This window comes from Pleurodeles waltl, chromosome 5 (assembly GCF_031143425.1).
Source record: "Pleurodeles waltl isolate 20211129_DDA chromosome 5, aPleWal1.hap1.20221129, whole genome shotgun sequence".
NCBI lineage: Eukaryota > Metazoa > Chordata > Amphibia > Caudata > Salamandridae > Pleurodeles > Pleurodeles waltl.
Genome location: NC_090444.1, coordinates 203,271,743 through 203,296,684, shown reverse-complemented (window position 1 = coordinate 203,296,684; position 24,942 = coordinate 203,271,743). Strand labels below are relative to the sequence as shown.

Here is a 24,942-nt window from a genome sequence, read left to right as displayed (position 1 = left end):
AATGCAGGTACCAATGTGCACTTTTTTTTGCACTTTTTGTTTTAAGGTATATGTACGCATTTAGTGAGGAAAATGCCTTCAACCACAGTCCAAAAGAATCAGTGGCTGAGATGGGCTGACCTATTGCCATATGCTGGATGCAGTTGTTAGGGGAAGCAAAATCAGAATGAACACTGATTCCATTAATGGCTAAAGAGTGCCGCTTCAATGAATTCATCCGATCCCATGGCGATGGCAACACGGCTAAGGCCTCCTCTAGGCCTGGGCTAAACACTGGACATTCGAGAGTTCAAAGGACTTTGTGAAGAGCCACATTAGACTATTTGGTAGCAACAGTGACAATATTTCAAATGCATCAAAATATTGCCTGTATTTGCATATCTATATTTCCCAGTAACTAATTTAAGAATACTGTACAGCAGTAGTGAATTCTCCCTGACTTTTCAAAATTCTAAAAGTCCTTTGGGTCCCCAATGGTAGGATGACGCTCTATACAAACACTACAATGCAATAGCAGAGGCCAGCCAATGGTGGTGAATAGGTCAAGTCCATAGGATCAGAAGATTTCAACAGTTATACATGGGCCACTTCCTCTGGTAATGCTTAGGGTTGTGCGCCAGGCTCCTCTGCAGGCTGGAAGATACCCCAGAGGTATCAATAAGCATTTTAATGATACCTGAATGGTATGACTTTCCCAGTAATGGGGAAAATGACACAAAGCTCTGCCAGAGTTAGGAGACTTCAGATACTTCTTGAACACGAGTGTTTTGTGTGGTCTTTAGTGTGATGCTAAGTATATTATACATTTGGGTCCTTGACCTTTAGAGCATCTTCAACAGACTTTGATAAATTTAACATTGGATCGACTGATGAATCAGGAGTGACTTCATTTTGATTAATTGACCAGGAATTACTTATTCTGATGTTTTACAGCTACAAACCAGTCTTTAATCAAATAAACATTTACAAATAAAATGATTTTGCTTCAGCTCTCAGCAAACAAGTTTTTCCTGACCCTGCATTCAATTGAGAGCCAGTATGGTGCCTTCAGAGCCTTGTTTCCAGTAGCTCAAATCAGGAATCTGTGAAGCTTTAGAAGTTACTTATTGAAGGCACTGGTGCAGACAATGTCTCAGTAGTCAAACATCAATTGCGCAAGGGAGCAGACAGTTCTAGCTGATTTGCAAACAGGCTGCATGCCTGATGCTTTGTGAACTGATGAAGAAGCAGGTCATAATTCTTTAGGCCACAATATATTTCATTTATTTCACCAAACACATGGGTTATAGACATACTCTTGTCAGGAAGAAGACATGAACGGCATCTCCATATGTTTGTAAAAGTAGATAATATAGGTAAAGGAGATAATATAGGTTGATAATGTCTAGTGGGAGGAGATAGTCAACAGAAAGAAAAAGTGACGGAGCGGACATCCAAGTCTCCCCAAAGGTTACATTCTGGTAGGATGAGAGAAGAAAGCAGTGGGTCTTGCGTTTGCTCAAGTTAGAGCTATTAGCATTGTAAATTCCTAACTGGACTTTTCTTGCCACATAAATTAAAAATGAAAAGTAAAAGAGATGACATAAGGGGGCGGATTCAAAGCACCACAGCCGCCATGAGAATAAGCGCAAAGGTGAGACACAAAAGGAAGGAAGGATTTGGAATGCAAAAGGTCTCGCATTTTTTTGAGTTAGAGCTATTGGCATTGTAACTTTAGAACTGGACTTTTCTTGCCACATAAATTGGTCAATCCTGTCTCATAATTTCATCTTTTTGTGCCATGTTTTGGTGGTCACTGGCAGCTACTGACATCAGACACGTCTCAACAGAAATTGGAAAAGAAGGCCGGAAAAGTATTTTATTTTAATTTTAACAGAATGAAAAGCCTTGCAGCGTTAAGAGTTCTTGCCTCGCATTTCAACAAAGCTCTAACTAGGTTGACAATAGCAGAGCAGCCTGAGAAGATTTTTGGCCCCAATAAAGGAAATAAGCAATGCTCTGTGTGTATGTCCTGAGTGCTGGCAGGGAGGGGCCCTGGAGATAAAGGCTCTGCGAGGCAAAGCACATCATGTTTCTAGGTTTAGCTACGTTCTACCAGAAAGGGCATACTGTGACTTTCTGAGCAGTGAACTAAACCATAGTGTGTTTCTTTTGTAAAATAAGCTTATTTTAGGAGCCAGGGGTAAACGAGGACAGCACTGGAATAAAGCCACAACAAGTGTCAGCGACAGGGAGGAGGTGGGAGGAACGGAATGCTACAATAAAACACAGGGAGCTACCAGCCTAAACACCACAGTGAAAAGGCAGCAACAAAGAAATAACCAAAAAGTCTGTCACAGCAACAGATTAAAAAAAAATCAAAGTGAAATAATACAGTAGATGGTCATTGCTCTGAAATAGAAAGAGGGAGAAAAAGGCAGAACTGACCACTAGCGAGCAAGAATTTTTAAAAGGACACTGCAACCAACAAATGAAATCACTTTAAGTCATAAGAAGTATACTAAAAGTATACACGAGGTCGAACACTTGCGCTTGACCTAAAAGAACTTTGCTCGCAGTCAAACATATCATCAAACGTGCAATTATCCATGTAACAGGGTCAATGGCCAAGGTAGTTTTAACACAGCTGCCCCAAGGAGAGACAAATGTAAAGAAATTACCAATGATAACAAAAGATTTCTGAAAGGCAGGCCCATGAACAAGTGATAGTGATGGGCTTGTGGTGGGCGTGGTTAAAAGCCCACAGATAGATTACAACACGTCAAAGTGCTTGCGCACTCGACTTTAAAATTAGTAGGGGATTCAGGTACACCTTTCCATTTTGCAGAGTTCTGAGGAGGATTGTGTAACGTACTATGCCATACCCTGCCAACAAGTTCTGAATGATCAAAGACATGGTTAATATGTCACATATGCCATAGGTTGTTTTTGAAGCTTTCTAGTGCTACCTAAGGTCCTCATATTATGCTAAATCTTGACCAGCAATAAAGGTTTGGATAGTGCAATATCTTATATGTTTGGAGTAGTTTTGTGGTTTCATCTTCTAGGGTTTGCGGGAGCTGGAAGTAAGAGATCAAATATATTGATCAGGGACACGGGATGCAATTCTTGGTCCAAGAACAGATTACACCAAAACAGCATCATAAGAGATCTCCAGTTGCACTATTTCAAAAGAGAGTTAATCAATTTCAGTTTTTTTTTCTTTGAATGCTCAGCTTTGAAGTGATAACTAGAAAAAGAAAAGTACTACCAAGATGCAAAAAAAAGCAACAAAAAAAAATAAAGCAGGACCTTACAAACTAAGCACACATGACATAGGACAATTTATGATTCCCTCAACATCCATATGTGGTGTCCTGATCTTAAAGATGACATAATATAGGGGATTACCCTATATTCTGTAGAAACTGGTCCAGGAACAGTACAGACACCACAGTTCTGTCGGATTTGTCTGAAATGCAATGAATGTATCTAAGGAGGGTAGTATAAGTCCTTAAATAGGTGGGCGAACCACTGCAAGGGATACACACACAGACACTTTTAATGGAGACTGATGGTGGTCAACCACAATGGGTGACAATAAAACTTAACTCCACGTTATAAACATCAGAACTCAAGAAAGTGATCCATGTTTAGTGAAAGCAGAAGGAGTGCTCGTGCAGGGTGAGGATGCCTGCAAGATATACAATTTAAAATGAATAAATTACATTTGATAAGGCCTTTTTCAGATCACAATAGCTTTCATTCTTCTTATATGTGACCCAAACAAAGCAAAAATAAACTGCCAATCACGAAAGAATTTAACTATATGCTTCTTTCAGGTTTTCGGTTGCAAGCTGTAAATGTGTTATTCATTACAATGACAAGCTTTCAGTCACACCGATTCACACCATTTTCTTCTGTTGCAACAGTTCTGTTTATTACAAGTTAATATCAGGGCCAGTGGGATAAATATCTTCTCGTGCAAAGTGTTTTCACGAAATTAAAGACTTGCAACATATTCCATAGCAGGTTCTAACTCAAATACTTCAAGTGTTATTAAAAAGCTGTGCACTGGGTACAAAGGGTGCTCTGTCTCGTTTAAGGAATTAAAGAGGGGAGAATATTACCTTGACTGATTGATTGGTAGGGGGCGAGGTCTTTTATCAAAACAATTCCACTTGCTGAAATGTAAGTCAATAATCATTTATTCCTTCTTTGCCTAAAAATGTATTTTTCCTGGTCATGCAAACCCATGTTTATATCACATGCCTTGTTCCCAAAGAGGCAGCGGTACCAAGAGGGCACTAAGTCTTCACCAGTTACAGCTATTATGCATCTCTTTTTAAGACCTGCTTTGTTGAATCAAAGCGAGACGTGCATGATAAACAAGTAATATACAATCCTGTCCTGTGGGGCAGGTTCCTTCCAGAGGCAGAGCTGGCCTTTGCTCGATGAGTATCCTGTGCAAAACCAAACTTAGCTCCCATCCGTCCTCTTGAATTGTGTGAAAAGTGTAAGAGAAAGGAGAGCCAGGAGAAGAAAAACAGTAAAAATGCAGACAGACCTACGCAGCCTCCAGAAACAGCCTTTAAATGGCCTTTTCTGGAGCGAAGCTGGAAGAAGACTGCTGCGGAAAGGGCTGCTGAAGGCACAGCCCAGCTCGCACGTGCTAAAGGCCGGCCCTGCTCAGAGCTCATAATGTGAACACAAAATAGATCCAAAAGTTAGTGTTAAACATAAGTAAAGGTGTTCAGAAAAAAAAGAGGCACATATTTTATTTCAAAATATGTCACAATATAGGCTTGTGTGTTTTGTCCAGAGGAACATTGTTTTACAGAAACTATTTCAGTCTGACATAGAAAAGTATCCAATGAACCTGTAAAATAAAAGGTTTTAAAAAGTGCAAGTAGTTTTCATTGCACTGGGACACCCTTTTGTATCCATTTGTGTTAAAATGCAAGAGCTAGATAATGCTTGCAATGACGAAAAGAAAAAGTGTTAGGTGGGGTGATTTATTTAATCTCGTCCACTGGTAATTGCTCGAGCCGCACCCCAGCCTACTGTTTGCCTACCAGGCCACCTGTGACAGGAACCAGCCATATGCAAATCGGCCTTTGTCCTGCGCCAACAGGAAAAGTCCAGCCCGAACTGCCAGGCTAGGTTCCCTCTAAATGGGAACCCAGGCAACCTGCGGCCTAACTAAGCTTTATCAGTGGAGTACAGCTTGAGTCCTGTGGCCCAGTGAGGACGGTTCCAAAGTCTGGAAATGTCAACCACACTTAGGGCGTTGCATGGAGGGGAAAAAGGTGAGAGTTGGAACGCTGAATTAATCTTAGTCACTGGTAATTACTCGGCAATAGAAAGCACACACAGCAAGTTTATGTAAATCACAAGTGAGGGATCATTTATGGTCACCACCAACCTTTGTTCTAAACTGAAATCAAATCTCAAGAGGCCAAAACACCTCCAAGTGTAAAATACCCTGAAATCTCTAAATCATACATTCAAACATCATTTCAACCATTGAGTGACCAGTTTCTCAAATGCTTCATGGCATCACAGACAAAGGTGTCTACGAAACTACACAAAAAACAATCATATGGAATTCATGAAGAGAAAATCTAATTGATTGTTGAGCTACTAAAAGAAGGAGATGGTAAATGAAGAGTGCATACATTATATCTATAAACCCTGTCAAAAATACAGAAGTTGCGAACATAACATTTAAACTTAGTGCTACGGTAAACACTGTAGGTAACAAAAACCAGTATATTTGATTGTAAAAATCCTTGTAGAGTACTAATCTAAATCGTTAAACAGGAACAGTAAGTGCCTCACTGGACATACAAAAATATATTTCACAAACTTATTGATGCGGCATGTGACAAGTAAACATCTCACGCTAAATCTGTTCCAAGTATGAATCTTAAGTTTGCTTCACAAGAACAAAATCTGACAGTCATAGCAAGTGAATGAGTGGCACTGAAGTACGTTTTTAGCAGCAGGCATCCATTCAATGTGCTACAGTTCAATAACTCCACGTGCACAAGACTGATGAAGCATCTTAGTGGTTTAGATGAGAAATATCATAATCATACTAGAGCTGGTAGGGATCATAGGTACAGAGAACATCTCACTCAACTTGCCTGTAGTACCTACCTCAACCTTATTTTTTTTCATAAACCCATCACTATGCACACTGGGATAACATAATTTGGAAACTGCAAGTATTAAAATATGATCCCTCAAGGCTCTTCGCTGTCACCTATCTTTCAATATTTGTACCTGATCACTTCTCTCACATATACATTCATGTATAGCCTTATTCATACATGCATAACACCAGATGGAAAACAAAATCAGATAACAAAATGCATTCCAAGGGATAACAGACAGCTTATAACACTTTGAAACATAGTTAACCAACAACCCCTTAAAGATTTAATGAGCAAAAATTGAAATATTGGTTCTCACAATGAACAGCCATCTTCACTAATGAAAATCATTATGCCCAATTTTAAAACACCTATTTTAAAATCTGCAATCTGCAGTATTCCGTTTTGTAGCCACATAGAGGTACCAATGACTCGCACACTGAGAGACTTTCTATGGTTACTGATTGCAACCAGGATAATCCTGCAAACTCTTACCAGGAGTTTGTGAATGCTGAGCCTTTAAATATGGTGCTCCTACTTAATTTGGAGTAAATGGAGGACAGCAAGATCATAGCTCCCAGAGGTCATATCAGTCCTCTATATAGATCGGGTCCCTTTCCTCCTCACGATAACTGGCAAGTATCGACCCTAGAAGACACGACATTTGAGTATATACAATTATTTTAACTATCAGTCTTTATAATATGGTCAAGAGACTGATATTGGCTAGAAAGTGGAAAAGTTAGGGTGGAACATTGATCGGATCAATATTACAGTGGAATTACATAAAATACCCATGATTCACATCACCTATGCCACACTGAACTTCCATGCTGCAAAGATGCAAGCCAAACTAGCGTCAATCAAGCTGGCATGCTAGGCCCAACTCAACTCAGTTTGTTCACAAAATGATTTCCATTCTAAACTCCGAGAAGGTATTGTGGATGTGATACTGACAGGAGACACCTCAGTTAGTGTACATACGCACAAAGAGGAGTCACTTTTAAAAGTGGGGACATGGAAATGTAGTCAAAGGACGATAACTAAGCCCTATTTTAGATAGACAAGAATTATAAGAGGGAAAAAATGAACTAGGATCTCAAAGTCAAGCAAATCTAGTAAAAACATTTAGCCTTGGGTGAATGTTCCCTAAGAGAGTTTTGGAGTTATGATACTTAAGTCTGAATTTAGAATTGCATCTGTTAAAAGCAAAAAGCATAAAACAATCTTGAAGGCTGTTTTAGAGACAAGCAAATCAGAAATTGTTTTCTCATATTTTTAACGCTTAAGTGCAAAAAGTGTAAAAATGGGCCGATCAGCCACCACAGAGCCCACTGAAGGGATCTTGAAAAACACTAATCTTCCCCAGCTCAGTGCACAATGCAGTTTTTTGGAAAAAAAAGGAGTATGGCTTTGCCCAAAAGAAACAATTGTACATGAAACAGATGAAAGGAGTGCAATCTAATGCAACACGCATATAAAAAAAATCACTTTGGGTGATATAAAGAACAAGGTAAACATGTCAATAGGGCCCAAGGCTATCAGTAATAAGAAGCATCATACTGAAAGCTGACCAAGCAAACCATTGAAGGGAAGGGACAGAAATAACAGCAAAAACAGAGGTAGGTGAATATTAAGTGGATGTGGCGATTACAGATGTATGTGGGCCAACCTTACACCTACACTCCATGCACTTACATATGTTTGTTCAGCAGTATAAGATTTTGAAGAGTAGCAGTACACAATATTCTGAGCGGGCGGGTAGTGTATAGACACCTGGGCTTGAAAGTGATGGGTAAACTCTGGAATTACCCGTTTTTTCCTGCCTGCCTCTAAAAAATAGTCTCCCATTGTATGTTCTTGCCTAGGTCAGCTAGTGCAAGATTTTGCAAGGAGGTTATCCGATATTTGTTACGTGACATCATGTCAAGAGTTGCCAAGATAGTAGCTGCATATTTGAAGAAAGCACTAAGTACAAAAGGAAACAAGTGCAAACAGAAACCATATATGAAGATTCTTAGGTGGTTAAGAGTGTCTACTGTTTGCCCCGGAAATTAAATGTTGCACCAATGAACATGATAATATTTGGAAACTGTTCAGTTACAAAGGGGACATTTACAAAACTGGAGGCAGATGGAATTCTAGGAAGCAATGATACATTTCCATTATTTTCAAATTAGGAAGTGTCCGATGTAAAGCATGGCAAATGTGAATTCCACTGAGAGAAGGCAATCACTGGATCTTGCCATCAACTTTAATGCTGGGGTCCGGGAGTGGAACTGAAAAATACTCCTTCAGAGTTTCACTCTACATCAATCCATTCTTCCTACATTGATTTTTCTCCATCTGAGAGTTACTGGAATCATAATTAGCGAAGGAGCAGTGAATTCTAATTGGTGACTTTTTCTGTATTCAACCACCAACGGTGGTGCTAATTTAAATGTTTCAAAATTTTTTAATACCATCACTTTTGGTACCCTGATACAGTGATAGAAATTGGATAGCATCAGGACAGAAAGACAAGAATCAAGATGTATCTCACCCAAAAGGACATTAGGAACAATCAATCAATCAAACATTTACAGAGTGTGACACATCTCCCGTGAGGGTCTCGAGGCGCTGGAGCTATACGCTGTTGCATAGAGGAATGATCATTTGAACATCCAGGTGTTTAGTTCTCTTCTGAATCGCTGGAGTGACAGTGCGGTCCTGAGGTGCCGGGGGAGGTGGTTCCAAGCCTTGGCTGCCAGGTGCGAGAAGGAGCGTCCTCAGCTGTTTCCTCGACGGATCCGTGGGGTGCCTGCAAAGGAGAGTAAAGCTGATCAGAGGTGTCTGGGGCTGTCTCTGTGCTGTGGTTAGTTCGAAATCCAGATTGGGAGGGGTCTTCTAGGTGTTGGGTGAGTTGCTGGTTGATCACTTTCTCAAGGACTTTTGCTGTATAGGGGAGCAGCGAGATGGGCTGTTAGTTCTTCAATTTGGCTAGGTCAGCTGATGTTTTTTTCAGGAGGGGCCTCACTTCACCGTTTTTCAAGACGTCCTGGGAGGAGGCCGTAGTGATGGAGGTATTCAGGACCTTCTTGAGCTTGTCACAGATTGTCTTGCTTTCGAGGTAAAAGACGTGGTGGGGGCAAGGGTCCGGGGGTGCTCCAAAGTGCATGGGGTTCATGATGGAGACAGTGTCTTGTGTGATGAGGAGTTTCCAGTGGGCGAGGTGTTCGGGGTTCATGTTTGTGCATGTGAGTTGGTTGATGTTGTCGGTGGCTGAGGGTTGGCGTTTGAAGTTTTCGTAAATAGCCGAGATCTTGTCATGGAAGAAGTATGCGAGGTTGTTGTACAGTTCCCAGTAGGGAGTGATGTTGTTCTTGGTGGCTGCAGGATGGTGAACTCCTTCACGATGGCGAAGAATTCATTGCTGTGGTTTGTGCTGGCTTTGATGCGCTCTGCTAGTGCGTTTTGTTTTAGTTTCTTTCAGAGGCAGTGGTACTGGTTGACAACACCCAAAATAGAGAAAATGCAGCGTAACTCCTAAGTTTATATCAAAACTACAACAAAATCTCAAGAACAATGATGTAATAGAGCATGTTACCATTGCCAAGAGGGAAAAAAAATAGGGCTCGTTGAGCACAAGGTTAGTTGGGAACCATACAACAAGCATTTGCAATGCAATGGCTCTCGCGATTGCTCGAGTTAAAGCTATTAGCATTGTAAATTCCTAACTGGACTTTTCTTGCCACATAAATTGGAAAATAAAATAGTTGACAAAAGCAAGTCAAATCAAAGTGCCACGGCCGCTGTGAGCGCAAAGGAGAGACACAAAGGGAAAAGTTCACTCACAGTCAAACAGATCGGCAAATGTACAATTATCCATGTAACAGGGTCGATGGCCAAGGCGATAACAAAACCGCCCCAAGGAGGGACAAACATAAACCATTTACCAATGATAACAAAGGATTTTTGAAAGACACGCTCATGAACGAGCGATAGTGATGGGAATTCGGTTGGTGTGGTTAAAATCCCACAAATAGATTGCAACACGTCAGAGCGATTGCGCACTCGACCTAAAAAGGACAGGTTTCATGTCTGGAGGTGCAGAACTATACTGCCTGAAAAGATAATGTCAGCATATTGCAATACATTAGAATGGCAACATCTAAACATCTGTCTCAATGGTGTGAACAGATGGAAAGGCATATCTATTACATGGTGCGTCCAATACCGACAACTGTGTTATTTACTAAGGCTTTACGCAGATGCTCGCCCAGTGCAGATCATTGCTCCCTCTTACCATTAAGAAATCCCATGTGGAATGCAAAACTTTGTCCACACAAACCTCAGTAAAACTAGGTCCTAGAATATTAAATGCATAAAGAAGAAATTGAATACATAATAATCACATCTTGACAAGCCTAGACGCTAACCACGAGCACAGGAAAACTGTTAAACAATGGCCATAAGCAAGACAATATGCTTGCAGTAACCCTATTCACCTTTGTTCTCGCCAATGTACTGGCAAAGCTTGCCTGCGTATGCCCCTTACTTGCAACCTAGAGGGATAGGAGGTTTTGCTGCTAATGTACACACAGGATTTAATATGATTTGATCAAACCCATGCCGATTTACAAAAGTTACAGTTTAGTTTAGATACTAGGAATCAAGATGAGTAAAAAGAAAATAGTGCATAATTGGAATATAAACGGGCATTAGTAGAGGAAATCATGTTCTGTAGTTATTTACAGATGATACAAAATGTAATTCTAAATTTGACCCAACAAATCTATGCACTGAAATGTAAAGTCCAGTATGTAAGATCAAGTCTGCAACTATTCCATCAATAGTATGGAGGTCACATTACCCTACAGTTACTAAAGGTTTTTGGTGCGTATGGGGCACTTGGGTGTAGAGGTGTAAGAACAAATCTGTAACAAAGTCAAGTATTCTGTACCGGGTCTATTGAGATTGATCACGGTGCGATGAGCCTCACTGCAAGGAAACAGACCCTAAACCACTGGTTTAGAGCAAGTCATCCAAAGTAGGGCTTGATCTGGAAAGAAAGTGAATGACTAACAGTCAGCATAGCGAAGTCTAGCTGCATTCATAAAAAATGAAATGTTGTTTAAACTGGAAATAACGTAAACCTGGTGCCACTCTTACTATCAAAAATACTAGGATGCTACTCACCGCCGCTATAACTAGAACCTAGTTCATAGCGCTTTAGGCACGCTCTCTCCCGGGCAAACGTCGGTACCTTCAAGATCAAGATATGAAGGGGTATATCCACAACAATATAGTAGGTCTCCAATGCAGACTAGGGTTCCACCTCGGTACACGAAATTTCGATGATGACAAATTCCACTGCTCACTTCTTGCCCCCGGTTGGGCGAGTACATAAATACACAGTGTCATCAAGGAGACTCGGAGACAAACTCCTACTAGGTTTCTGACCAGGCTGACCGAATTTACGGAAGATGTTCTTCTTGGAGTGACAACTGTATAAGGACCGTGGATATGGCCCTAAATTTGGCATAAGGGAGATTCTAGCATGATGTGCAGTGCATTAAATGGATTTTTGCAACAAGCTACAGATTGATTTAGGTGTACAGTATTATTGGTCAGCAACATTCAAACAATACTATTTAAAATGAACACCAATGTATTCTGTATAGTTTACTTTATCATTGCAGTAATACTCAGAAGCGAGATTTAAATAACATATTGGTGGGTGGTAGTGATTAAGACATTATTTCTGTGGCAATGGCTTATATTCTCTCTCTAGAAGACTGTAACAGGAGCTTAATTTATGCATAATTTAAATTGTGATAGGTATAACAAAATTCCTTTACAAATTACAAAGTTTATGTTGTATTAATAAATCTTAGCCACAGCACGTAACTGAATAATGAAGAAATTGGAAGATGTGTAGTCCGATCTAGCCAGGTGTAGACAGTAAGTGGGAATCAGTAGTTAAATGAGGGCTGAACAAATCTCCAAACAGCAGAATGACCGCAAGTCGCATATATATTCCAATCAATGTAACATACTGTCCATGTCGCATTCCGAGGCTCCTCCTGGTGTGTTACTAGCATGCAGCCAATGTAACATACTGTCCATGTCGCATTCCGAGGCTCCTCCTGGTGTGTTAATAGCATGCAGCCAATGTAACATACTGTCCATGTCGCATTCCGAGGCTCCTCCTGGTGTGTTAATAGCATGCAGCCATTAACAGGTATTTCCAGACCTCAAGGCAAAATTAAAGAGGAGGACGACGGATCAATTTAATTGGCCAACGTGGACAGCAATGTCATTGACAAAAAACAATTGACAGAACAAGGATAGGGCAAGCTGCACCTGGCCATGGAATAAACCTCTTGATTAAAAACATTTTTTTTAAAACAATATTCTGACGAGTTCAAACAAAGGGTGAAATTGATAGAAATATCAAAGAAATGTGTCCCATGCAGCTAGTAAATCCGTTTATTCGGGCCTGATGGTGAAATACTCGCCGAATACCCGGAGCCAATCTACACCCACCGCTGGAAGATAACAGAGGAAATGATGCTCTTGGCAGTCACTTTACATATATCTGGATTTCCCGGGATGAAGAACTGCTCGGAGAATTGAGCGAGTGCTAGAATGATAAAACAGTACTTAAAACCCACCTAGCTCCCAAGCAAAACTATACTTTATCAAAGTAGATGGAGTAGAAGTGTTTCAGCAAAAACTGGTGTTCTGCTCACTCACAAGGCATGGGTGAAAGTGCATTTTCAGCACAGGGTGGCTGAGCTGCTTGAGCGCTCGCCGCTGACAAATGTAGTGATCGCAAGGTAGTAAATTCACACCCGGCATGGCAGACAAGCCTCCCACTCTCCCGCGAGAGTAAAGGCGAGTACCATGAATTAGGTGTAAGTAACCGCTAGGAAGTGCTTGAAAGAAAAGCGCTATTTTATATAGTTTATATGTTGGCACAGCCTCCAGTTACGAGTCTGACACATTTGCATCAACAGTGGCAAAGCTAGCGAACGTCACGACATCACTTGCAAACTTCAGGCTACCGAGGAAACCTGTAATCAGCTTTAGATCTAAAGGTTTAATACCCCCGGGACCGTGTCAAAAGTGCAAACATGTAAGCAAGAACACATGTGAAATGTTAGTAAAAAAACAGAAACAACAGTCGTATTTTCCACATCTAAGTGCATAGAACATTTTTTCCTCTCGTGTTTTGATTCCTCTCACAAGGTGACGGCAGTTTCCTGTTGTACAAATGTTGCGGGGTCGGACGGGAAGTTCATCCCTACTTGCTGTCCCTCTGATCTTTTCTATCAACTAAGTGACAAGTTCCCACAGTGGCCAAAACTGCCCGACTCGGATGTTTTCTTGGAGGTAAGAGGAATCTAGCACTCACTCTTCTCGGAGAGGGTATCTTTACAAGTTCTAAGGCAAGTACTGACGACGTGACAGGCCAGGCTGGGTAATGATGAGCAGAGGTCACATGAGTTGTCTGTGGAAGAGAAGTGGAGAGTGTCAACAACAGAAAGGACATGGCCCCAAGGTTTGTCTCTGTAGTGATGAAATACAACAGCCCTGTGCCTACGGCCTAAGGACTGCAACAGAAAGGCTGTCGCGGGGCCCTAGAGTGCAGCATCCTTCAGGTACTTAGAAAACACTACAGGCACTAGTGTGTACCTCTATGTTGCAATTGCAAAACAGAGCATCTACATTCATTTTTAAAGGGCCCATCAGGTGAATGATGTCATATTAGGGCATAAAACCCAAGCAGATATCAAAACACAAAGGAATAGTTCTGGAATGCCTACTGTTGGTGATTGTTAGAGATACAGGGCTGGGACAAAACAACTCATTTTTCTCTACTTTGGATGGACCAACTTTTAAGTATAACTGTGTAATATTGTGCATGAGTAGGTTCTACTCCAGGTGAAGGCAGTGTGTCTTCTAGTTCAACCTGTAAAAGGTACGGTGGACTCCCTATATAGGACGTATTGATTTTGTACCTAGTCAAAAAAGCAATGGGGCTCAAATATTCCATTATTATTGGATAAGGGGGTCGAATCCATGTAATGTGGCATTATTCATCAGTGGCCTCCTCACTCCACTCTGGCAAGATGGTACTACCAGGGCGGACTAAGCCTCAGCTGTGAGGAAATTCTTAAATATAATCAAATTCTGCATACTACACGGATTCAGATCAGAATGTTAATTAAAATACCTTAGAGTAAACCACAAGGATTTCCTTTAATGGCTGGTACCTTTGGTATGAATAAAAACATGTAATTATGGATGATCTATAAGTATAACTGCCCTATCATCCTTAGAAGTGCCAACACGTTTCTGCCCACTCCTGCGCACAAAACCTGGTTAGGGTCATTCCTCAGGGATCCCCAATTCATATGATCATTTGTGTACAAACATACACCAGGTGATGGTTCCCTAATTTCACCTTGGATTTTGAGCCAATTTGGGGAAAAAGTAATTTTTTTGTCATAACAGCATTTTAATAACGTCCTTAGTGCAAATTGTGAGACACATACACAATTGACAACACTCCTTAGTAGGGGATGAATGTATGCCAGACAGGCAACATACAAACTTGGTGGAAAAAAGGCCATAGTAATGCAGTCCCACAAACAATAGGTTGCTAGGGCTGTAAAGCGCTGCGTGGGTCTGACCTGGAGACATTTGTTTTAAGATGAGGTATAAAAGTAATGAGTAAGTTACATGTCAGTCACGGCATTGATTGTATTCCTAATTTTTTATGATGTGGCTCTTATGAAGGATACTATCTAACCCAATTATATTTGGATGTTAGAACCAAATTCTTTAATCAAAACAGGTCCATGCCCCACTAAGGAAACTGCTACACTTCTGGGTGTCAGCACTCCGATCTCCACAGTACATTAGGTGTTCTAGGACAGCTTGCCATGTAAAGTTTGGGAATGCTCAAAAACTTGACAGGCTGTGGGAATTCACAAATTATTATCTGATGCATCAGCTCCACGGAAACTTGCAAAGTTTTATTCAGATCAACGTCAAATTCCTTTAATAGCCTGGACATCCAGCATTACTTCATCAGTAGGGTGCTTTTCACTGCTCCGAATGAAACACAGCCTTTCTTTCCTATCTTGCGAGTCCCACACCTCATCACAAAGAATTGTTTCCAGTTTCATGAAGGAACCGTGTATTGGAATAATACAGAATTTAAACAAGCATTTTTAAATATTATGGGTTTGACCTTGCGCGATCACCACTCCAAAACCAGGCAGCGGCAAATACATATCCCTCCCCGGTTACCAAGAGCGGGTTGGACATGCATGTACACTACTCTACACAGGAGGCATACGTTCACTTTCTCTCATCCCCCTTTCACTGGGTTTGTGAGTCTTCCTCTCAGACTCGAAGAGAGCGCCTGATGAGAAGAAGCAGGCTTATGGCAGTGTGCATGTCCACCGTGAACCTTCTCCAAGACCAGGAAAGGATGATTTCGGTAAACTTGCATGCTATTGTATGAATGCTGGATTTGCATTGGGCCCTGTCTCTGTCAATTTTGAGAGAAACCGTCTCAAATGCACACAAGGAAGAAGAGTTGAATATATTCTGCACAGCAGGTGTAGGACAGGGGGCACGTTCGCCTAAACCGGCTCTGCAAAACCAAGGAAAGATGCATCTGGCCTAGTGAGACAACTGGGTTAACATGCACTCAGTAGTACATGTGCTCTCTACGGGCCACCTCTGGTGTCCCTAGATTTCCTGAGACATACTCTTACAGCCAGGATGTTAAAACAGGCGACATGCATAAGTAGTACATGTGTAACAGTGTGTATGATCACCCAACCAGCTCGCAGATAACCAGGAACAATGAATCCCACTAGGGTTTAGATACACAGTCCGGTGAACATGTGCACTGTTGTACACTCACTGTACAACATAATGCCTTGGTGCACCACAAGCACATTTTAAACGGACCCCATCCCCCTTAAACTGCAGGCCAGGGCCTTGTCCCCAGAAAGAAGGTTAAGTGCCAGGATCTGAAGCATCAGCTGTTCCTTGCTAGAAGCCGTTTTAGGAAACACCAACATTGCTTTCACAATAATAGTGCCGTATGCCCTTATTTCATATCTAAAAAAACATATTAGAGGGGAGACAGGCAAGATAAAGAAATCAGAGAATACTTATGACATGAGATATACTTCTATTTTCCACAGAGGTTCTTCTTTGTGTGCAACCACAGGCCTGATATACAACAAAATCTTGATCAAATGCTTAGCCTGTGTATCTCTTCAGAACAATACGTAAATGTGTCTCCAACTTTCATTTCCGAAGCAGGAGAGCAAACTGTACTGCAGCGGTTCCAAGACACACATAAAAGCAGAAAAATAGGTTTCTTGGCATACAATCTCACAGAACCGCGGAGCCTTGGTGCTACCCTTTAGGTAAACAGAAGTAAAAACACTTTCAAAGCTCATTCACACATCGGTCGTTATGCCCCGAATGGACAGCATTCATTCCTAATCAAAGCACAGAACAGGCAGACGGGCAACGCAAATATTCAGCCAAGAATGTGCACGTGTGCGCCAGATGCATTGTTCACGGCCCAAAGGCAGCACCAATTTAAACACAGATTATTCAAATAAACTGCGCAGTAGGCAGATTACCAAAGGTTCAGATCTGTGATCCACTTGCCAAAAAAAAAGATCTATTAATTGCTGTCAATATTAACCATTGAACCAAATAGAGAACAGAATCGGTCCCAAGAAGGTACTTTGATAATAACAGTTCCGGGTTTTGAACACCGACTAACGGAGAAAGAGAGCTGCAGACCGACCAACCAGGTCAGCAAACACCAGTAAGGTGTCTGTAGACATGTACCCATCATACAGTGTGAAGAGAAGCAATCCTTTCACTTATTGGTGTGCCACATAACCACCTTGTGGCCCATCCCGGACATCTTCACCCAAACCCCAGGCACTAAGAGAAGGCTTGGGTATCTGAATGCTCAATTAGCAAAGTCCGCAAACGTTTGCAAAATACTGGCCTTTTTTTTAATTTGTGCACTCAAAGTAGAAGTGTCGGGTATCATTCTACAATGAGGTGCACATTTACAAATCTTTGCAATGCAGAGGGATTCAAGAGTAATTGTGGGAGGGGGCACAATAACACGTTCCAGGGGTACTCCAGGAGAATTTCCACATATGATCAGGTGAAGGGATTTCCGCATGCATAGCTGTGCGCAGTGGGGTGACCACTTAACTCTAGGTCACTGTGGACACTGTCTCCAGGCCTGAACTTTTCACATACAAATCACTGATTTCAGGTGGGTTAGTCTGATTAGTTCAAAGACCGCAAACAAGATTACAACACCAACAATCAGTTACAATATCACACAAGTCCATGACTGGAAACAGTCTGTAATGCCCTCCGGAGAGGTGGCCACCTAAGTAAACAGTGTGCAGCCTGTGAAATTCTCTTGCATGAGTGTAATTGTTCAAATAAAATTTCCACAGGAAATCCCCGGACAGAATCCGTTTCTCCCGCATCTACAACTATTTCGTTGACTTCCCCAATGTAGCCTAGAAACAGATTGAATCCCTCATTGACAACAATACCTCTGTGACCATATCTTGAATGAAAGTAGGCCATAGAAATGTGTGTGCTGCTGCATACAGATAACTATGTGGGTGTCCAAAAACCTCCGGGGCCTCCACACCATGGGAAGCCCACTCGCCCCCATGGTAACAGACTGGCTCACACGAAGATCTACCTGCAAGTAACCTTTTTATGAATGCAAAACCACAGTTTGTGAATGGCGAAGGTGGCTGCCAGCTCATAAAAAAAATATTATTACATGTATGGTGAACTTCATGTGCAAAAGTCTTGCAAATCGGGATCACCAACTCTACCTGGCTGCACGAGTATTGACAAAATATGCTGTTATCTATTTATTGACATGTCTGAATTGATGACGATCTTGTACAACATGTGCAACTAACTAAACAAACTCAAGAGTTACAATGCTCAAAGCAGCTAGGCAGAAATGAGCCACAGCACTTCCAATCCGTACCCCAGTAACATCAAATGCACAACCTGACAGCACCAGTTGCAAAGGTACTGCTGCTAGAAGCAGAAATAACTAAAGACAACTTATCGGGTAGCACCCTGCAAGTAGTCCCAAAAAATTATTGTGGTGACAATGGTTGATTTTTCTTGTTCTTCCTTAATGTAGATTTTCTCAAACAACACGCAAGATACAGCCAATGTGTTTCGTTCTCGAAGTGAACTTCTTTAGAACAAAATTATTCCATTAGGATCCACAATAATCAGTTTCCATATATCTCCAAGTAACGCTTAAGTCCAGATTTTCCCAAACTCATACCCATATTCAATGAGTTAACTCTGGCATTGCCATTTATATGGGATCTGCAGATCACAAGTTTGAATCCCAGCAAAGCCCACTCAACCCTTGGATGTTCCCAAGTTAAATACCATTACAGTGGTTGCTATTAACGCTGATGCCAGTACGCAATGGATCTACAACCTAGAAATAGTGATCCCGAAGCATTAAATGGGACATGTCCAAAAAAAGGCAAAGGTTTCTGACACATATACTGCATTATATATGATCAGCCTTATTCTGCACCTGCTGAAAGCTCTTCACCTACACTAATTCAGCTCTGTGCAGAGGGTATCTCATTAATCCAACTGCACTGAGAAAACTACACTTTATCCAGGAAATGTGTCTTGAATATATGGGTGGTGCCAATCTTGTTAGCCCACTAATTTATGTAGTTCAAATAGTTTTTATTGCTGACTGACATTAACTAATTACTGTAATTTTTATCCAACCAGTCCTAAAGAACATATAATTAGTGGGTAGGGGACGGGTAGAAACACATCAGATTGTTCAATGAATCAGTCCGAAATTCGATCAGAAAATGTTGTTTTCGTTATTTCTTTGTTAAGAAACATAGTTGCACATATCCCTAGAAATACACGTATACTCAGGGTAGTGCATAGGTCCTCCAACGCAAAAACAAAAGCACAGGAGTGACTCCAGATCACCGTCACAAAACACAGAAGTACTCTTTATTTTTTGGGCTATGGTTAAACATCTCCCCGTCGTGGGAATTTAATCAAATTCCGCAAACGTAAAGATCTTTTGTGATGAAGGGCTGCAGAAGTAAGTCAAAAAACGTATTTTCATGCCGCGGTTCCATCTTGCTATCAGAGTTCATAAGACTGCTTGTTCATCATTATATTTGTATCTTAGACAATAGACTATATGTTAAATTTTAGCTGAAAAACTGATTGAGGTTGGTCTTATTCATGAATGATTCAGAAAAAAGGTACCAATGCCAAGTATAGCTTATATAGTTTATACATACAGACCCCAAGTCAGGCAATAAATGAGAATTGTCACTGGTGTGGGTATTATGACTACATCGGAGCCGCCAAATGGCCTGAAGGCTGGGAGTGTTTGATTCATTTATGCACAATATGTCCCCCAGGCTTCACATGAAACACATTTCATTAAAATAAAAACAATTATCTGGAAAAAAAACATTTTGCAAAGAAAGGTTCACCCTGTACCTGTATGTAATAAGTAAACAACTCGTTACATAAATCAAATAATTCAAATTGAGTGGGGAAGGGGGCGGCACCAACCTATCAATGAGCGAGACGTCACCCTTTAGCTTCACTCTCAAGACTGTCACTCATTCTGCTACCCATCACTCCAATGGCCTAATTTGAACCACCAACATTTTACTAGGGCTACCCATACAAACATCCCCAACACGGCCCAAATAAATCTTAAGGTTTAGTGCCAGCTTCCAGCAAAATGGTAAAACAGGCTGTGCTCTGTCTCCCCGATCTACACAAAGCAGTTTAAAAAAAGAAAGTCAATGGTGTCATGTAAAAAACAATTATGTATTTATATATGAAATGCACTGGAGGTAAAGGCATGTTATGCTACTTTATAAATGAAAATACGGATGGGAAGCATTTGCGTAAATAAGAGATTTTAGAATAAATAGGATTACACAGTAGTTGTGCAAACTAAATTGCCTCTAGATCTTCCTGCTAGCGTAGAGTGTATGCACACAGTGAATTCAAAATTGAAAAACTTTCTTGTGTCTTATTTCAATTATTTAAGGTGTGTGTACATCAAGAACCTAACCACTGCGCGACAGAGCACCACACATAACACTCAGTCTAACAGAACAACATGAGTCAGCTGGACGATGAAGAGTTTTACCATACTTATTTTCTAAACGGAAGTGTTTTCAGGTCTTTTGGAACCATAATGGGATGTTGGAGAGCCTTAGAGTATCTGGGAGAAGTTTAAGTAGGTTAAGCACTAGAGTCCACTTCGAGGAGGTGTATTTTTACATCTTTCTCGAAAGATTGCAAGTTGGTGTTGGGGCTCTGGTTATCCGGAAGATAGTTCCTGGGTCTCAGAGATCGGCAGGAGGCACAGTGGCTCAACGTCTTCGCCTTTTGTCTTTTTGATTTCAAGTATGAGGTGAGATTTACTTCTGGTGTCTCTTTGGCACCCAGTCCACTGGAGTTTGTCGCGAGTCAAGCAGCTCATAAATTCTCACACTGTGCACATTTCCATAGACAGGAGTCTTAGCCAGTAAAAAGGGCCTTTCAAGCTTCCGCGTAATCAAGGGAACTCTGTATCTGCACTTCCCACATACAGAGAGTGGAAGCCTGCAAATGCTTCTGATATTCCTAACATCGATTTGCAACTGAGCACCAGGGTATATTGTAATAATCTGTACAATGTTCAGATCTGCCACCAGCTCTTTGGCCGGGTGCCCCGTGAACTGTGCTAGTCTACGCCTACATTTCAGCTATTTATTTCTGATCTGCTACTTGATCACGTGTCTCCTGCACCGAGACATCCAGTGAACTGACCCATTCAAAACCAACGTACAGTATGTTTAGTGATCTGTGAATTGCTGGGGGCGTTCATGTCCCTACTGCGAGATGCTTGTCGCCTTCTGCAACTGGGTGCATATACTCTCTCCGGACCTGGGTATCCCCAAATACCATCTGTGACAGACTGCTTCCTTGCTTTTATTATTCACCCATTCTACCCATCTTCTATCCCGTTAGCAATCCTTAGGCCATCCTCGTTATTCGTAATGTAGGGCCAGAGTCACCACTTCTGGCAAGCCTTCGGTGAAGAAAATCAAGGCTTCTTGTTAAGTTACGAGTATCTAGCTGAATACTTCTGGCACTACAAAGCACCAACACATACCCGCTTCTTCACACAAACATCCAACCACAATTCAGACCCTCAAACCCTGCTCCGTAATCTGAGAAGCACTTATGGCTCATTGTGCCACAACTGGCACATATGTATCCCTGGCATTGGTGAATGTCATACACATAACCAACATTTCATACCCACAGTCACAAGCTACTGTCCTAAATACCACACACCCTCTGCTGCATGAGACTGGCCACCCAATACCCCTATACACCACTTCTGTTACAAGCAAATGCCATGCCACACTGCATGTTCTTTCTGCAATAGTCGTGTAGTCACCCAGACCTAATCAAGACTATAGGCAAAACCAACGTACTCCCTTCTTGTGTTTGCTCCCAAAAGCCTCCAAGGGTAAGCAAACGGCGCGTCGAAGTCACATGAGAGCAAACAGTGAGCTACATAAATAAAAAATGAAAACTAAAATTTTACACTGGGAGAAAACTGCCCATGGCAAATCTGGGGATAATATTTCCTGAAGGTGCAGAAGAACTGGAAGCCTCTCTGTGTCAGAAAAAAAAGTCAAAATCTCTTGAAAATGCCAAATATACACGTCTGCTTATATGTTGCACTTATCGTTGTTATGAAAATAGATACTTAAGAGAATGATAGACCAATTCACTGCAGGGCAATCGATGTCAAAACATGTCAAACATTGAAAACAAAAGAACATATACAAACTGTCTGCCCAGTAGCCAGGTGTGACTTGCTTCAAATTAACAAGAGTTATACAGTCAAAGAGAGTGCTGCCATCTTATTCCCACAAAACACACATTGTCTACCTTTGCTAACAAGCATTTCTTTCAAAGGCGAGTGTGGAACATGCGACAGCGCCCTGACTTAAAATGACTCAAGAACCTTCCTTCCTGAATAACGAGGATGGTACAAGTCAAAACGTGTCCCTGTCCACGAGCTTCAGTGAAGTCAGGAGTTTAATGCGGAGCGGATGTCAACAGGTAGTGGATTCCCATCTGCAGCGTAAGGATCAATCAAAACTAACACAAACAACAACTGTCTAACGCAGATGAAACAAGGCCTAACTCAAGAAAACCTCCTAACTCACGGCTTACTTGATTAATCTCCATTTGAGTGTGACGATGCCTGTCACACTCAAATGGAGTGTGACAGGCATCGTGTAAAAGTTACCATAACATTATCTCCAAACAATTTTTATGGTTTATTCTTTTTTGGTATTTTAAACTGGATGAGAAAGCAAAAAGTACCATTGAGTGAGGTTGTTTTGTTTTTGAAGACGGCGTTCAAAAATCCAAAACATGTTAAATTTCCATTCATCCACAGGATACATTGTTTGAACTATGGTTACACGTGTCCTTTTGCTAGGCAAATGGGAGTAGCTCCGTTCAACGGAGGTTTGGTTGGCACGTATTGTCTAAATTAACTCAAACAACAGCAATCTTACATCCGACTGGGCCATGTATCCGTAACATCCTCTGACAGGAAGCAGCGCATGGCGGGATGTTTACAGCAGCACGTGTTAATACCGTGACACAGAGTAAAAACAAAACAGCTTCAGTCGTTGAAATGCAACTGCGCAAAGCAGGGTGCCTGCAGTGCGCAGTAAAAGCGGTCCACCTGCCAATAGTATACATCCGCACGCGTACAAGTGCACGGGCTGTGCCAACCTGCTGCAAACGCACGACAAACAGCAAAGCATATTTCCATTACTCAGGCGTCCCCGCATTTGACGAGCCCAATTTGCATTTTACACGCCCTTCCGTTGAGACAAGAGTCTTGAATTTCTCATGGAGTTTCGTGCATTTAAAGGTAATGTTAGAATGCGCCCCGTTAAAACTCTGACCCTTTCAGAGGTTTGTCACTGTACACTCGCGGTTGTTTTCTGATGAGTCCTACAATTGAAGAAACAAAAGCACACAACGTAAAGACGCGTCACCACTGTTTCTGCAAAGCATCTGCAAACCAGTGCACATCCGTTGGCAGCTGTGCTCGTGGAATAAAATGCAATATAAAAACGGCCACGGCTCGGCCTCGTTGGCAGTTCCAAGAACGGAGCGAAACACCGGCACACTTGCAGAGTGCAGTGGTCAAGCCACCAGAAAGTGTGGATGTGCCCCAGAACCCCCCCCTGCTGCCCAGCGAGTGGGCACTCACAGCCCCAAACAAAGAGACAGGTGAGCCCTACAGACCCGGCAGCGGAGGTTCTCGGGCAACAAACACAGCTTCCTAGCACGCCGAAAAAGCTGCTACTGATGTAAATAAAAGGGGGCTCACCTGTTTGTATGACGCTCCCCACTCATTCCGCCTCCTAACAAACAGCGCTCCTTCGGCGGATGAAACTCTCAGCCGGGGTTTAAATGTCCCGTCCCTGCAAGCACCAGGAGGCCCCAAGCCTCGTCTAGGAACCCCACGGTTGCAGCGCCGCCCCCAGGAAGCGCAGGCACTACTTTCTGTCCCCAAGGCCGGAGCGCACAATGAGCCCGGACGCCTCCGCCCGGCGCAGTCAAAGTTGCAGAAGTTCGGCTCTGGAGGGGCGGCCGGCCGGTCGGTGGGGGCGGCGCTCCGCAGGCCCGGCCCCCTCCAGTCCTCGGTGTGTATGTGTTTCCCGGGTGTTCCAGGGGGCGGGTCCTCCCCGTGACGTCACGCCTGGGGAATGCGCGGAATGTGCGGCGGCCGCTGGCCTCAGCCGTCGGGACTTTGGTTTCAAAGAGGGAGAAGGGAGGGGATTGGAAGCAGCCGGGCCACCGTGCAGCTGGAGTTTCAGCTTCTGAACTCCAAAGGATAGGTGGCGTTCTTCAGTTTTACGCCTTTTCTAAACTGAGGGGACGCAAGTCGTGCTTGCAGGCTCTCGTTATTTCAGGATGGGCTCCTATTTTAACAACTGAAAACATGTTTTTTGATACTTTTATTTCGAGTTCTAAATTACCAATGATGCTAATGCAAGCAATAACAGCATTCGTTATGTATTATGGGTGGTGTGGTGTTGGACATTTGTAACACCCATGGACTGATAGATGTTTAATAGGGACGCACCCACTGGGTTGGGGGGGGGGGTTGGAGGGAGTTAAGGGGTGGACAAAAAAAATAATTTAAAAAAATGTATTTTCCTTGTCGTGCTCGCTGCACTGCTCCACTCTGCTCCTTGGGTGGGGGGAAGGGAGGTGTTGTGAAGCTTGGGGGGAAAGGGCGGTGTGGCGGGCGTAGGGGGACAAAAAAAAAGTACCTTCCTGATCAGGCCGTACCGCTCCCCCCTGGCTCCAGTACTTGCAGGCACACAGGCTCCTACCTTGCCCTGCAGTATTAGAATTTGGACAGAGCTGGGCGCTCTGAGACAGGGTGGTAGCCTCTGCCTGCTCACTCCAACCCAGCAACACAGTGCCGGGTTGAAGAGAGCCCTGTGCGCATGTGTGTGGCCGGCCCGAGACAGCCGGACAAACATACATGCGCACTCCATCCCTCTCATCACCCGTGGCCCCTCCCCTTTTACAATAAAACCATAATAATGATAGTTTATTATGGTTTTATTGTAAAAGGTTTGCAGCTGCT

At 42.4% G+C, this 24,942-nt stretch overlaps 1 protein-coding gene across 1 annotated transcript in view; it reads right to left on the bottom strand.

Moving 5' to 3' along the window:
* PTPN14 (protein tyrosine phosphatase non-receptor type 14) overlaps positions 1–23,998 on the bottom strand; it is a 395,238-nt gene extending 371,240 nt beyond the window's left edge. The window contains exon 1 of the mRNA XM_069233899.1: positions 23,671–23,998. The gene's annotated coding sequence lies outside the window, so the exon portion shown is untranslated. The remainder of the gene's footprint in view (positions 1–23,670) is intronic.
* Between the last annotated feature and the right edge of the window lie 944 nt (positions 23,999–24,942).